The sequence below is a fragment of the Heterodontus francisci genome, chromosome 2, assembly GCF_036365525.1.
Source record: "Heterodontus francisci isolate sHetFra1 chromosome 2, sHetFra1.hap1, whole genome shotgun sequence".
Taxonomy (NCBI): Eukaryota; Metazoa; Chordata; class Chondrichthyes; order Heterodontiformes; family Heterodontidae; genus Heterodontus; species Heterodontus francisci.
Window position 1 is genome coordinate 190,296,229 of NC_090372.1, and position 15,059 is coordinate 190,311,287.

Here is a 15,059-nt window from a genome sequence, read left to right on the forward strand (position 1 = left end):
ATTACCCCCGGCAAGGCAACCCAAACCTACCTGCAGTCCTGGCTCCATGTCCTTGGCTGGGCTGCAGTCTCAGCAGTGGCCACCACTCCCGGTGGCGCTGCTGGAACTAAGAGCTGGTGGAAGTCCCAGTGTTTGGAGCAATACCATGATGTTATGCTCCCAGGGTTAACCTATCATTAATTTAGGGGCGGAGGTGGGAGCGGGTCGGGAAGGCCTCCCAGAACAATTAAAGCCTGGGGACCCGTAAATTATGGGACAGATTCCCAGGCTAGGTGGAAGCGGGTTCGCCACCAAATTTTACATCGATGGCCAGCTCCTGTCTGCCCAACATAAAATCCAGCCCTTTGTTTTATAATGCTCCTGTGAAGCACCTTGGGACATTTTATTATGTTAAAGGCATTATATAAATATAAGTTGTTATTGTTGTTGAAAGATTCTATGTAAAGTCAAAAAGGAATACATAATAATATAAAGCTTAACATGCTTGTCTGATTTTGGGGGTTTCATGCTCAATGTTTTTATGCTAGAAGTTATCTCGGCATCACCAGTCACTACTGTGAGCAGACCTCATGTCCCCTATGATTCAGAGTATGCCTTTTTCTGTCCAAAATCTAAATTAATGATAGGTTAACCCTGGGAGCATAACATCATGGTATTGCTCCAAGCACTGGCTGTTGGAATGTGTCACACGACTCCTCCCTTTATTTACAGATGACAGACCAGTTAAGAACTTTATCAAGACAAAGTGCTGGCTTTGAACTACTAAGTGGTTTGTTTGCATAAGATATATGAATGAATGGCATTAGAATTTCACAGTCCAATACATTTCCCTACAATCCTGGACATGTAAAATAACAGAGACACATTGCCTTTCATTCTAAATATAGACCGAGAAACATGCACAGCACAATAGCATCTTTAGAAGTGCAGTAAGCACAACTTCTGCCTACTACTTTCCTTCCACTACACCAACCTACACCCCACAAATGGGTCATATAAATAATAGGGGCGGTGTCAGCACAATCCTAGAGTGGCACCCTGCCATCCCGAGAGGTGGAGTCAAAAGTTGATCAGACCAAAGAAGGTAAGCCTCCAAAATGTTTTAACACCAATGATAAGAAGACCTGTAACTGTGAGGCCCACATTCAACTCCAAGCCAAACCTGTACCCACGTTCAGAATTGATAATGATCAGAGATTATAGCACAAGTTATCCTTGCTAAATTCTGACTCTGGAATCAATATGCTCTGTTTAAACTACACTCTTTAATGCAACAGCATTATTACAGTATTGACAACATCAGCATAAGTTCAGCTGAAAGCATAGAATTATTAGTGCTGCCATGCTAGGCCCCCACCTGCCAAGAATGAGGCACATTAATTTTGTCATGAACATTGATTTTAAACTATTACTGGAGTGAAGATAGGACTTGTTAAACAGATCAACCATGGCTGGAAAAGACATTTGCAAATTAACAGGACCATTCTCTGACACATTCAACCAACAATGGACCTTGGTCACCAGGTATTGTGTGTAAGAGCAGCATTGCAAAGACTGCTAAGGTGAAACAATCCAAGACGTGGTTAGACCAGTTAGTCACATGACTAACCTGCTTGGCAACCTGGGTTTTTCTGAATTGTGTAAGCAGTTTGAACTCAGAGTGCCTGTTTGCTCCTGGACTGAGAAGATCTCTCCTGTCTGCTGCCATCTCTTTCTCACAAGCCTCTGAAGCCACTGAAGACACATGAACCCCAAGAGAGAAAAGTCTCCTACAGCGAACAAGGTTTAAGAAGAATACTTTGAAGAATACTACCCCAATGAAAAGCAAGATTTACCTACAATCAAGGACTCTACAGTGAGCTCGAAGAACCGTAACAACAACTCTTCAGATATTGCCTCAAACTTTTCCACTTTATTTTTCTTCTGCTCTTTTCTGTCTCTATTTGCATGTGTGTGTTGCTTATGCATGCTAGCATGGGCGTGTATCGTGTATCCGTAGGTGTCAACCGAATTAGAGTTTAAGTTGAATACATTTCAACTTTTCTTCTTTAAACCCAAGAAAGCCTGTGCTGGTTTATTTGCCTTATAATTGGAAAGCGGTGAACAAGGATTCACCAAGGGGAGCTAAAAACACGGTGTGTTTAAAATTAAACACTGCTGCGGTAAGACTAGGTGAAAGCTGAAAGGGAACCCTAGACCTCTTTCTCACCTGGTCGTAACACTGCATCAATACCTTTTCAAGGCAACAACTTGCATTTATATAGTGTACTCATACAATACATCTTATGGTATTTAACAAGACAGAAGAGTGGAACATCAAGCAACATTAGGAGGAGAAATTTAGTGGTGGAAGAGAATTCTGAAGGTGTGGCCAAACATAAAGATTCTGTGGGCTTTTAAAGACCAGAAGGGAGGTAATTAAGTTGGTTTTGGGACAGAACATCTCAGAACATTAATTGATTCAGTAGTGAATACAATAGTGACTGGAAGAGCAGTCTCTGGTTCAAAGGGAATAGGGAACATGCAGCACTCTGGTGTCAAAGAAGTAGAAGTTTCAGGAAGAGTGTAGAAGGTACAGAGCGTCCCCCAAGACCATAGAAGTATTTGGAGATGAGGGCAAAAAACCTGAAGTCAATTCACTGAAGCATGTGGAACAAGTGGAGCATGGCAAGGTGTGAAGCTAATGGGTGTGTGGGACTTTGTGCTGGACAGGACATGGCCCATGGACCTCTGGATTCGCTAAAGACTGTGGAAGGTGGAGGGAGGGATATTGTCAAGGAGAACATTGAGATAATACAAGTGTGGAAAATAACAGATAGCTTTTTTCTTTGTAATGGTATTGTTCGACAAAGATGTTCTTAAATCCATTCGTCAGTATTTGCTACTTCATTGATGGTCTCAAAAACAAATTTTGGCTACTTTTAGAAAGCCCCTTTTCTGTTTTCCTGAGGTCATTGTGAAAATGATCTATCAGGCACTTCAGATGGACTAATTCGCAATTTCAGTCAGATCCTAGAAAAGGCCCCACTTTGATATTGTGAAAATTGTTTGATCTGATGCGCGGAAGCATCTGAAAGGCTATTTTCGTTTGAAGTTGCTCTGAGCAGGCATTCCCAACTCAAATAAACAAAATCCTGATTCAAAGAAAAAAAGAACAAATCTAAAATAAAAATCATGACTGGAAATAATAAGTGCCAACTATTCAACCAAGAAACCTAGAAAAAGGAGTCCGCCATTCAGCCCCTTGAACCTGTTCTGCCATTCAATTAGATCATGGCTGATCTGTATCTCAACCATGATCTTGTTGAATGGCGGAACAGGCTCAAGAGGCCGAGTGGCCTACTCCTGCTCGTAATAGTTATGTTCATATGTTCAACTCCTTCTACCACCCCAACGTTCCCCCAACACCTTGGCTAACAACAATCTATCAATCTCAGTTTCAACATTTTCAATTGACCCCAACCTCAACAGCTCTTTGAGGGAGAGGGTTCCAGATTTTCACTGTCCTGAGTGTGCAAAACCAAGGGCAATGGTTGTGACACAATCCAAAGGGTGTGCACTGTAGAGACTGAACATTTGTGGGATGCCAGGCTAGTAAGATAAGTTTGAATTGACCTGATCTTCCAGCTTTGGAGTGGTGGCTGTTTTGGAGAGTTGGGCACCTCTCCTTGTTTGTCTTTTGCTTGGCACTGGCATTGCTAACCAAGGACAGGAACAGCAGTTGACCTTGTACTTCCCATTAGCTAAGAATAAGATCATGCCTGTGTGCTTCTGACTGATAAACTTCAATCTCCTCTCAAATAAAATAAATTCCCCACCAGTAATAATGCCTCGCTATGAATTTAGAAATTCTGTGTAACAAAACCTTTGGAACTCAGTGTTCATCTAAATAGCATTTATCTGTGTTGCAGCTCTAATCGTAAAGAAAACAGTAGCTGATCAGTATTTAAACCTTTGTCCCATGGTGAATATCCGCTTCTATATCCTGCAAAAATCCTTTGAAGTGTATTCCTTTCAGGCTCAGCTGCCCCAGAGGATCTATTCTGACTTAGTTAATGGCAGGAAGGTATTAAAGTAAATTTTTCACTTATAGTCCTCTATGAACCTCAAAAAAAATTAAACGAAGCTCTCAGAAGAATATTTGATCAGATTTAGTAATGTCATTGGCTGTGACAGTAAGGTTATAAAAGCTTATTAGTCACCTCCTGAAGGAAGCATTTGGACTGATCGTACACGTTTACCATTTATGTTCACATATTGTTTATTGCCACTTACTGTTGTGTTCTTTTTATTTAATCCACCATCGTCCCAGTAAAATTCTAACAACTTGCATCTCTAGTCTTGGAGAAGATAGAAGAGAAAGCCTGCCACCTGATAGGCAATGCTTCTCTCATTTCCAGCCTCCACACTCTCTCAATCTCCTAACACCTCCGAACTCTATTTCACTAATGCGATGCAAAAATTGCACTTTCATTTACATGTTTAGGTGGATGTAAAAGATTCCCAGCTAGGAACCATGTTATTAACTGGCAGTCATACTGGAGCTCCCCTTTCAGGAAGGCCTTGCCAGTCTTTGACTGCATCACTAGTGTGCCGTGGCGCAGGACAATTCGAATCCAACACCAAATACGGTTGCAACAAAAATCCATTTATTGTGTTGGACCAATTCCAGACACACACAATATTGGGCTGGCTTTTGTGGTGCCTGCAGGGCACCCAGCACTGGGCCGAAAAGGTGGGAGGGACCTTGCCTTGGCCTTTCCGAGACTCCCCCTCGGCGCGATCTTGCACTGTTCTGGCACTTAAGTGGCCGGTGCCAGAATTCCCATCCCTATAAAGATGGGGATCCCGCCTCCAAGAGCTGCTGGCCAATCAGAGGGCCATCATCTCAGCAGTATCGGCAGTGCCATCAGGAGTGGTTGCCACTACCAGTACTACAGAGGCCTTGGCCCCAGACCCAATGCTGGAGATCCAGACCTGAGGTAAGTGAGGCTGGGTCACTGGGACCATTCCAGAAGGCCCTAGCAAGGTGGGTGGGAGGGTGGGAATGTATTGCAGGGTGAGGGGGTCCAAATAGTTGGAATTTTTCGAGCAGGGGTCCTCCTTGGGTTACTGACTGCCCACGGAGGAGGGATGCCCCAGCAAGCCCACAAGAAGGGTTAAATCCCAGCGGCAAGAGGAAGAGTTCCTTAAGTGGCCATTAACTGACCACTGAAGGGCCTCAACTGGCCTCTGGGTGAGAAGGCCATCATCAACCTATCCCCCCCCGCCCCCCCATCAAACTCGCTTGGTGACAGGGCGGCGATGGGGCCCCCCCTTAGTGAGGCCCATAAAATCCAGCTCAATATCTTCGAACAGTAGAAAGAAAGACTTGCATCTCAAAGCACTTTACAGCCAATGAAGTACAATGAAATAGTTACTGTTGTATTGTAGGAATGCAGTAGACATACAGAGAAAGAAACAATACCACTCTACGTTTCCAATTGGGTAAGCAGGTAATCTTCATCGATCCTTTTGATCCTGACTCTCTCTACAGATTGTTAAGGAAAGCTTAAGACCTTTATAGGCCATTTCTCATGGACATTGTCTTTGCTGATTCATTGTGGCATGTCATGTGTTATTGTGAACAAGATCCCTAAAAATGAAATATTTAGATATTTTCTTCAAAACACCAGATGCCAATTTGTTTATCATCCTGGCCTATTATCCCACTTCCTATCTCAATACTGTCTTGGCTATCGTGTTTCACAATGTGGTTACAAAAATAAGTCAACAGGAATGTATTAATAATACATTCTGCACCTCCATAAATGATTTAAAAGTAAAAAAACCAAAAACCTTCATCATATGAGATTAAATCACAATTTACCCCTACATGTATATGCATACACAACGAGAGTATCTTACAATGGTTAGTTTAGCTATATTCCTGAGCATGTGTCAATGAACACAATGTACATAAAAATAATGGAATTAAATTAATATTCCAGTTCCACAAAAAAAAACTTTTCATATGTATAGTGAAATAGGAGACTTGGTCCACATTGAATTCTAGTTCATGACCCAATGTCCTGCATCTCATTCAATGTATTTATAAAAATAACATTAAGTAGCATAACAAATAATACCGTAGTGATCAAGCACTAATGTCCTTCAGGGAAGGAAATCTGCTGTCCTTCCCTGGTCTGGCCTACATGTGACTCCAGACCCACAGCAATGTGGTTGACTCTTAAATGCCCTCTGAAATGGCCAAGCAAGCCACTCAGTTGTATTTAACCATGACAAAATCAATAAGGAATTAGACCAGACGGACCACCTGGCATCAACCTAGGCACCGGAAACGACAACAGCAAACCCAGCCCTGTCGACCCTGAAAAGACCTGCTAACTAACATTTGGGGGCTTGTGAAAAAGTTGGGAGAGCTGTCCCACAGACAAGTCAAATAGCAGCCTGACATAGTCATACTCACCGAATCATACCTTACAGGCAATGTCTCAGACGCCACCATCACCATTCCGGGTATGTCCTGTCCCACCGGCAGGACAGACCCACCAGAGGTGGCGGCACAGTGGTATACAGTCAGGAGGGAGTTGCCCTGGGAATCCTCAACATTGACTCCAGACCCCATGACGTCTCATGGCATCAGGTCAAATGTGGGCAAGGAAACCTCCTGCTGATTACCACCTACCACACCCACCCCCCTCACCTCGGCTGATGAATCAGTACTCCTCCATGTTGAACACCGCTTGGAGGAAGCACTGAGGGTGGCAAGGGCACAAAATGTACTCTGGGTGGGGAACTTCAATGTCCATCACCAAGAGTGGCTCAGTAGCACCACTACTGACCGAGTTGGCCGAGTCCTAAAGGACATAGCTGCTAGACTAGGTATGCAGCTGGTGGTGAAGGAACCAACAAGAGGGAAAAATATACTTGACCTCGTCCTCACCAATCTTCCTGCCGCAGATGCATCTGACCACTGCACAGTCCTTGTGGAGACAAAGTCTCGTCTACACATTGAGGATACCCTCCATCGTGTTGTGTGGCACTACAACCGTGCTAAATGTGAAAGATCTCAAACAGATGCAAAACTGGGCAGCCACGAGGTGCTGTGGGCCATCAGCAGCAGCAGAATTGTACTCAACCACAATCTGTAACCTCATGGCCCGGCATATCCCCCACTCTACCATTACCATCAAGCCGGGGGACCAACCCTGGTTCAATAAAGAGCGCAGGAGGGCATGCCAGGAGCAGCACCAGGCATACCTCAAAATGAGGTGAAGCTACAACACAGGACCATCTGCGTGCCAAACAGCATAAGCAGCATGTGATAGACAGAGATAAGTAATCCCATCACCAACGGATCAGATCTAAACTCTGCAGTCCTGCCACATCCAGCCGTGAATGGTGGTGGATAATTAAACAACTAATTGGAGGAGGTGGCTCCACAAATATCCCCATCCTTAATGATGGGGGAGCCCAGCACATCAATGCGAAAGATAAGGCTGAAGCATTTGCAACAATCTTCAGCCAAAAGTACCGAGTTGATGATCCATCTCGGCCTCCTCCTGAAGTGAAGAATGTATTCTATTCCTGAGCAATGGCATCCTTCAACATGATGACAGCAACACTCATTATTTTCATAGCGTATTTTTCTGTGACCTCAGACACTCATAACTGGCGAGTTATGGCACCATGCATAAATGTTTACGATAACATTAGCGACAATTTCTTCAGTCTGCCATGTGTAAGGAAACCATAAAGCAGTTTATAAAGAGCATGTTTATGATTTTGTTAGACATTGCACAAAGAAAATCTTCACCCTACAAAAAAAATCAATGCTGTGCTTCATGTGACTCTGTTCCAATTTAATGAATGGAGATGGCCCATAATGATATTGTTTACACTCATTTGTGATTGTGTTCAACTGTGATTGAATTGGCCAAAAATGAATTGGTCCAAATCCATCATACCCAAACAGTCAAATTACTTTCCAAATCAATGCGCAAGCCAATATATGACTTGCTCCAGCTACATGTTGTCACTTTGGGTTTGGCTTTCTATTAAAATGAAAGATTTCACCATTTTCTACCATACAAATTCCCTACAACAGTGATGACACTACAAAAGTACTTCATTGGCTGTAAAGCACTTTGGAGCAACCCGAAGTCATGAAAGGCACTATATAAATGCAAGTACTTTCTGTATTTTACAAGAAATACCCGTCTTGCCGCATGATAACGTACATGGTTCAGTCCAGTGAACTGAGACCAAATTATAGATTGCCCCAGATTTCGGGTGTGTGTTTTTCTTCAAAGTTAATATTGTCTCCCAGGATAATGATGCTATGATCTGGAGTGTACTGCCTGAAAGGGTGGCAGAAGCAGATTCAATAGAATTGGATATCTACTTAAAACGGAAACTTTCGCAGGGCTATGGGGAAATAATATGAGAGTGGCACTAATTGGATAGTCCTTTCAAAGAGCATGATAGGCTGAATAGCCTCCCTCTGTGCTCTATGATTCTCTGATTCTATGATATGATCAATAAGGATTTACTGCATGGATTTTCACCAGACAGAAAACAGTTGACAACAGATCAGCCACCCACTTTCCATCCTGCCTGATATTCTCAATGACTTTGATGACCTGTTCCATTGACGACAGTGGAAACGGAAATTACATTAGCTGTAAAACAGTTGTTTTCCGCCCAGTAATATAAGTGCAAATTCATCCGCAAATTCTGTTTCGATGCCCCCTGTAACCCTGTAACTAGCCTGATGTATTTTTCTTCCAAGATTTGGCTTGAATGTCCACAGTTTGGGTATTTCCAAGTTCATTATAAGAATCCCATCTCAGTTCTCAATGCAACAATGTATTTTCCTGAACAACCAAGAAATACGGATGTATTTCCCACTGCGCCAGTAAATAAAACAGATGTGTATTTACCTCTGCACTGCCAAAGGTAAACTGTGCAATAAAAGCAAACAATCTAGAACTAGAGTATTTTGCCCAAGAGTGAGGCAGCTCATGTTATTTTGTGGCACAAATTAAAGGCTGAGAACAGTTGCAAATTAAGCTGAGGCCTGAGAAACAATAACAAGAGCAACTTGCATTCATATAGCACCTTTAGTTTCATAAAATGTCCCATGTGCTTCACAGGAAGGATTATCAAACAAAATTTGACACCAAGCCACATAAGGAGATACTGAGGTAGGTTTTAAGGAGCATCTTAAAGGAGGAGAGGGAGGAAGAGAGACAGAGCGATTAAGGGAAGGAATTCCGTAACTTAGGCCCTAGACAGCTGATGGCACAGAGTCAAATAAATGGGGGGTGCGCAAGAGGTCAGAACTGGAGGAGTACAGAGATCTCCAGAGGTTGTAGGGCTGGAGGAGGTTATAGAAATAGGGAGGGCCGAGGCCATGAAGCACTTTATCCAAGAATGTAATACATGTTGTTTAAGTTTCATTATCTAATATTTCAGTGTAGAGAAGATATTTCTGAATCAAAAAAGTATATTTTAGTTAAAGGAAGCAACATACAGAGATTTGGGTGACCTAGTGCATGAACCGCAAAAGGCAGGTACAGCAAGTAATTAGGAAAGCTAATAGAATGTTATTGTTTATCGTGAGGGAATTGAATACAAAAGTAGGGAGGTTATGCTACAGTTGTGCAGGACTTTGGTGAGACCACATCTGGAGTACCATGTACAGTATTGGCCTCCTTATTTACAGAAGGAGGCAAATGCATTGGAAGCAGTTCATGAAGGTTTACGAGACTAATACCTGGAATGGGCAGGTTGTCTTATGAGGAAAGGTTAGTCAGGCTAGGGTTGTATTCGCTGGAGTTTAGAAGAGTAAGAGGCAACTTGATTGAAACATATAAGATCCTAAGGAGTCTTGACATCTTGACAGGGTGGATTGTGGAAAGGATGTTTCCTCTTGTGGGGTCACTGTTTAAAAATAAGGGGTCGCCCACTTAAGACAGAGATGAGGAGAAATTATTTCTCTCAGAGGGTCGTGAGTCATTGGAATTCTCTTCCTCAAAAGGCGGTGGAAGCAGAGTCTTTAAATATTTTTAAGGCAGAGGTAGATAGATTCTTGATAAGCAAAGGGGTGAAAGGTTATTGGGGGTAGGTGGGAATGTGGAGTTGCGGTTACAATCAGATCAGCCATGATCTTGTTGAATGGTGGAGCAGGATCAAGGAGCCGAGTGGACTACTCCTGCTCCTAATTCATATGTTCGTATGTTCATACATACATAAAAGATTTGGGTTCAGAAATTGGAGATTGGGGATGACACCTCCTAACGCCCTAAAATGGTGGGCAAGAAGCTCACACACAAACCTCCGATTGGAAGTTCACCAGCCATCCTTTATCCACACCTGAAGCAGGCATCAGGCTATTTGTATATGCAAATAACAGGCACAATGCCTGCTTCAGGTCCCTGCTGCAACATTGGTTTACCCTGAGGGAGTACACTGGCTGTACTCAGGGAACCCAACCCTAAAGATCGCCTGCAAAAATAGGCGATCCCGATCATGGTTACGCTTGGCCCTCCAGGCCTGGAGATCCCTGACCTTCCACCTCCACCCTTGAAGCCACCAATCTCCCTTCTAAAGCCTGCAATCCCCTCTCTAAGGCCAACAACCCAATCCCCAGCCACCAATCACTTACCTGTGGGCTTCTATGGCTAGCAGCGGCTAGAATTTCCAAAAATTACCTTCATGGCCTCTCTCTGTAGTGGTGTCTCTACATCAGTTAGCTTCAAGGCCTAAAGCAGGGCCTCCTCTGACCTCACCTTTACCTTGCATGGGTGTTGGAGGGGAGGAAAAATGGTCGTTCCCAAATTTCTAGCAGATGATATCAAATTGGAGGATTGTACCAAAGTATAGGAAGACATAAACAGGCTTACAGAGTGGCAAATGAAATTCAATATAGTGAAATGTGAGGTGGTTCATTTGAAAGGAGGGATAAGGAGGCCATTTATTCCTTGGAAGATAGGTTAGCGAAGGGTAGGGGAGCAAAGAGATCAGGAAATACAGATACATAAATTACTAAAAGTAGTAACGCAAGGTGTTAAGGCCATAAAGTGTGCAAACAAAAGTAGTGGAGTTCATTTTTAGAAGAATACAATATGAAAGTAAAGTGGGACTGTTAAGCATAAAGAGCATTGATTTGACCACACTTGAAGTACTGTGTGTTGTTCTGGACTCCAGACTATAAAAAGGATTGTGAAGAACTGGAGAAAATGCAGAAAATATTTACAAGACTGTTACCAAAATTAAGAAAATGAAACTATCAGGAAAGATTGAGTGGCCTGGGCCTCTCCTCTTTGGAAAACAGAAGACTAAGATTTAAAATTATGAAGAGGTTTGATGGTGTGGAAGTGAGTCCAGAACAAGTGGGCATAAATATAAGACAGCCATTAACAGATCCAATAAAGAATTTAGAAGAAATTTTTATACTATAGACAGAGGTGAAAATATGGAACTTGCTGCCTCATGGAGTGGTTGAAACAGATAGCATTGATGTATTTAAGGGGAGACTTGGTTCGTACAGCAGGGAGAAGGGAAGAGCAGGATATAAGGGCAGCTGGGAAGAGATAATCAGAAACGAAGGAGGCTCGTATGGACTATAAAAAACTGCATAGACCAGTTGGGCCAAATGGCCTATTTCTGTGCTGTTGGTTCAATGCAATTCTATAAAACGGAACGGCTAGTATATGATATGAGTTTGCAATCTAGCTGTGTACCTTTTAATTTGCACCATTGAATTTGTCTATGAGGTGTGCCACTCATTAGAATATTCTAAATCAGTCACTTGAGTTTCATTGATGGCCTTTTGCCAAGCTTCACAGTTCACATTAATAGTTTCTTTGCTTCGAGCTCCTAATTTAACACAAGGCTTATAGTTCCCAGGAGTGCTGTTCTATACTGCAGATTAGATAGAAAATGACAACAGGGATTTGATTTTATTTACCAGCTAATGGCTGTTGGTTTGAAGGAACTTGTCTAGCTTGATACTGAATCTTCTGTACTGGGATGAAATAATATATATATAATGACTACAGTCTTCAAATCTGCAACAGATTGCACAGATTGGGCTATTATTTTAATAGCACAACAAATAAAATAAGCACAGTGATGCTTTCAAGCAGAGAGATCCACCATTGACATGGTGTTCTCCCTTCGCCAGCTACAGGAGAAATGCCGCAAACAACAGATGCCCCTCTACGTTGCTTTCATTCATCTCACCAAAGCCTTTGACCTCGTCAGCAGACGTGGTCTCTTCAGACTACTAGAAAAGATCGGATGTCCACGAAGTATCATCACCTCATTCCATGACAATATGAAAGGCACAATTCAGCATAGTGGCGCCTCATCAGACCCCTTTCCTATCCTGAGTGGTGTGAAACAGGGCTGTGTTCTCGCACCTACACTGTTTGGGATCTTCTTCTCCCTGCTGCTCTCACATGTGTTCAGGTCTTCAGAAGAAGGAATTTTCCACACAAGATCAGATGTCAGGTTGTTCAACCATCTAAGAGCGAAGACCAAAGTATGGAAAGTCCTCATCAGGGAACTCCTCTTTGCTGACGATGCTGCATTAACATCTCACACTGAAGAGTACCTGCAGAGACTCATCGACAGGATTGCGGCTGCCTGCAACGAGTTTAGCCTAACCATCAGCCTCAAGAAAACGAACATCATGGGGCAGGAGGTCAGAAATGCTCCATCCATCAATATCTGCGACCACGCTCTGGAAGTGGTTCAAGAGTTCACCTACCTAGGCTCAACTATCACCAGTAACCTGTCTCTTGATTCAAAAATCAACAAGCGCATGGGAAAGGTGTCCACTGCTATGTCCAGACTGGCCAAGAGAGTGTGGGAAAATGGCGCACTGACACGGAACACAAAAGTCTGAGTGTATCAAGCCTGTGTCCTCAGTACCTTGCTCTACGGCAGCGAGGCCTGGACAACGTATGTCAGCCAAGAGCAACATCTCAATTCATTCCATCTTCGCTGCCTCCAGAGAATCCTTGGCATCAGGTGGCAGGACCGTATCTTCAACACAGACGTCCTTGAGGCGGCCAACATCTGCAGCTTATACACCCTACTGAGCCAGCGGCACTCGCGATGGCTTGGCCATGTGAGCCGCATGGAAGATGGCAGGATCCCCAAGGACACATTGTACAGCGAGCTCATCACTGGTAACAGACCCACCGGCCGTCCATGTCTCCACTTTAAAGACGTCTGCAAACGCGACATGAAGTCCTGTGACATTGATCACAAGTCGTGGGAGTCAGTTGCCAGCGTTCGCCAGAGCTGGTGGACAGCCATAAAGGCGGGGCTAAAGTGTGGCGAGTTGAAGAGACTTAGCAGTTGGCAGGAAAAAAGACAGAAGCGCAAGGGGAGAGCCAACTGTGTAACAGCCCCGACACTAATTTTATCTGCAGAACCTGTGGAAGAGTCTGTCACTCTAGAATTGGCCTTTATAGCCACTCCGGGCGCTGCTTCACAAACCACTGACCACCTCCAGGCACTTACCCATTGTCTCTTGAGACAAGGAGGCCAAAGAAGAAGAAGAACAACAAATAAAAAAAAACAAATGAAATCATGCAAAAGGAGTTCAATGTATTTGACTGATCCATATAAAGTGACTCTTAAGCCACCAGCATTTTGTCCCTATCCCAATGGCTGCTATTAATTACTTTTTTTAAAGAGACAGATTTTGCTATTACTATCTCTTCTTTCTGATGCCAAACTGGCCGTAAATACTGTTTACCTTGTCTAGGCTGACACTCCAGTGCAGTGAAGGTGTGCTGCAGTGTCAGAGGTGCCGTCTTTCGGAAGACATTAAACCCAGGACCCGTCATCCCTCTCAGGTGGATGTAACAGATCCCATGGCATTATTTCGAAGAAGAGTAGAGCGACTTGTCCCCAGTGTCCTGGCCAGTAGTTATCCCTCAGTCAACATCTCTAAAAGCAGATCACCTGGTTATTATCACATTGCTGTTTATGGGATCTTGCAGCGTTCAAATTGGCTGCTGTGTTTCCTACATTTACAACAAAGCTTGCACTTCAAAAGTACTTCATCAGCTCTAAAGCGTTTGGACCACCATGTGCAGGACCCACCTCTATGCTATCCTCTAAAGTATGCGCAGTATCAGTATCTGAGCTGATGGCTTCAAGTGAGAGAACAAGTGATGCTGCTTCTGTTTCATCACTGTCTTCCTCCTCTTCCAACTCCTTCTCCTGCACCACTGCCTGGCAAGCTTGCAGTTCTTGTGTTTCTGGAAGGAGAAAGGCACAAGGGTAGGGTTCTGGTGAGGGGACGGGGGAAACCAGAAGCTTGCAAGTCAGAAGCGATGTTGCAATGAGAGGAAAGTAGGATGTGAAAAGGAGGATTAGGTATGAGCATACTGTCATCTTTAATGGTTTTAGCCCTACCACTGGCCATGACCTCAGTCATGGCTGCTTCTATAATGGCAAGCACCATCTCCTCCATTAAAGTAAGGGCATGCAGCCGTGCCTGTCTTTCATGGTTTGGTGCTGTTGCCTCCGATACTGAAGAGAGAGGGGCATGTGTGCCAGTGAGCATAGTGTAATCTGTTCAGGTGATATGGCCGTTATGGTTGATAGTTGCAAGTGTGTGCAAGCTGGGAGATGTGGGTTTGAGGCTTGCAGTCGTGGTAAGTGTGTGAGGGAGAGTCAAAGCTTTGAATGTGAGGTATGAGTCATGATTGATAGAGAATGTTGGTAGGTGAGTGGCAGGGCTGTGGTACATTGAGCAGTGTGTGATGCTCATGGTTCAGTTAGGAGGATATGGCATTTGAAAATGCATTCACTGACCTTGACCACTTGTGGTAAATCATTGAACTTCTTACGGCACTGCATCCAGGTTCTCGGGGCTTGACTCCTGGCATTGACTGGGACGGCTTACAGCTCCCACTGCCTTTGAAATGTCTGTCTAGAGGGCCTTCTGGCCCCCAGTGGATAGTGGACATCTTTGCTTCTCTGTACCTTCTGCACCAAGGCCTCCAGTGCAGTGTCTGTGAACCTTG

General features: G+C 43.7%; 1 protein-coding gene across 1 annotated transcript in view; it reads left to right on the top strand.

Annotated features, from left to right (window-relative positions):
- The window catches only part of adarb2 (adenosine deaminase RNA specific B2 (inactive)), a 706,833-nt gene that overhangs the window by 201,578 nt on the left and 490,196 nt on the right, over window positions 1-15,059 (top strand). The gene's annotated exons all lie outside the window — the stretch shown is intronic.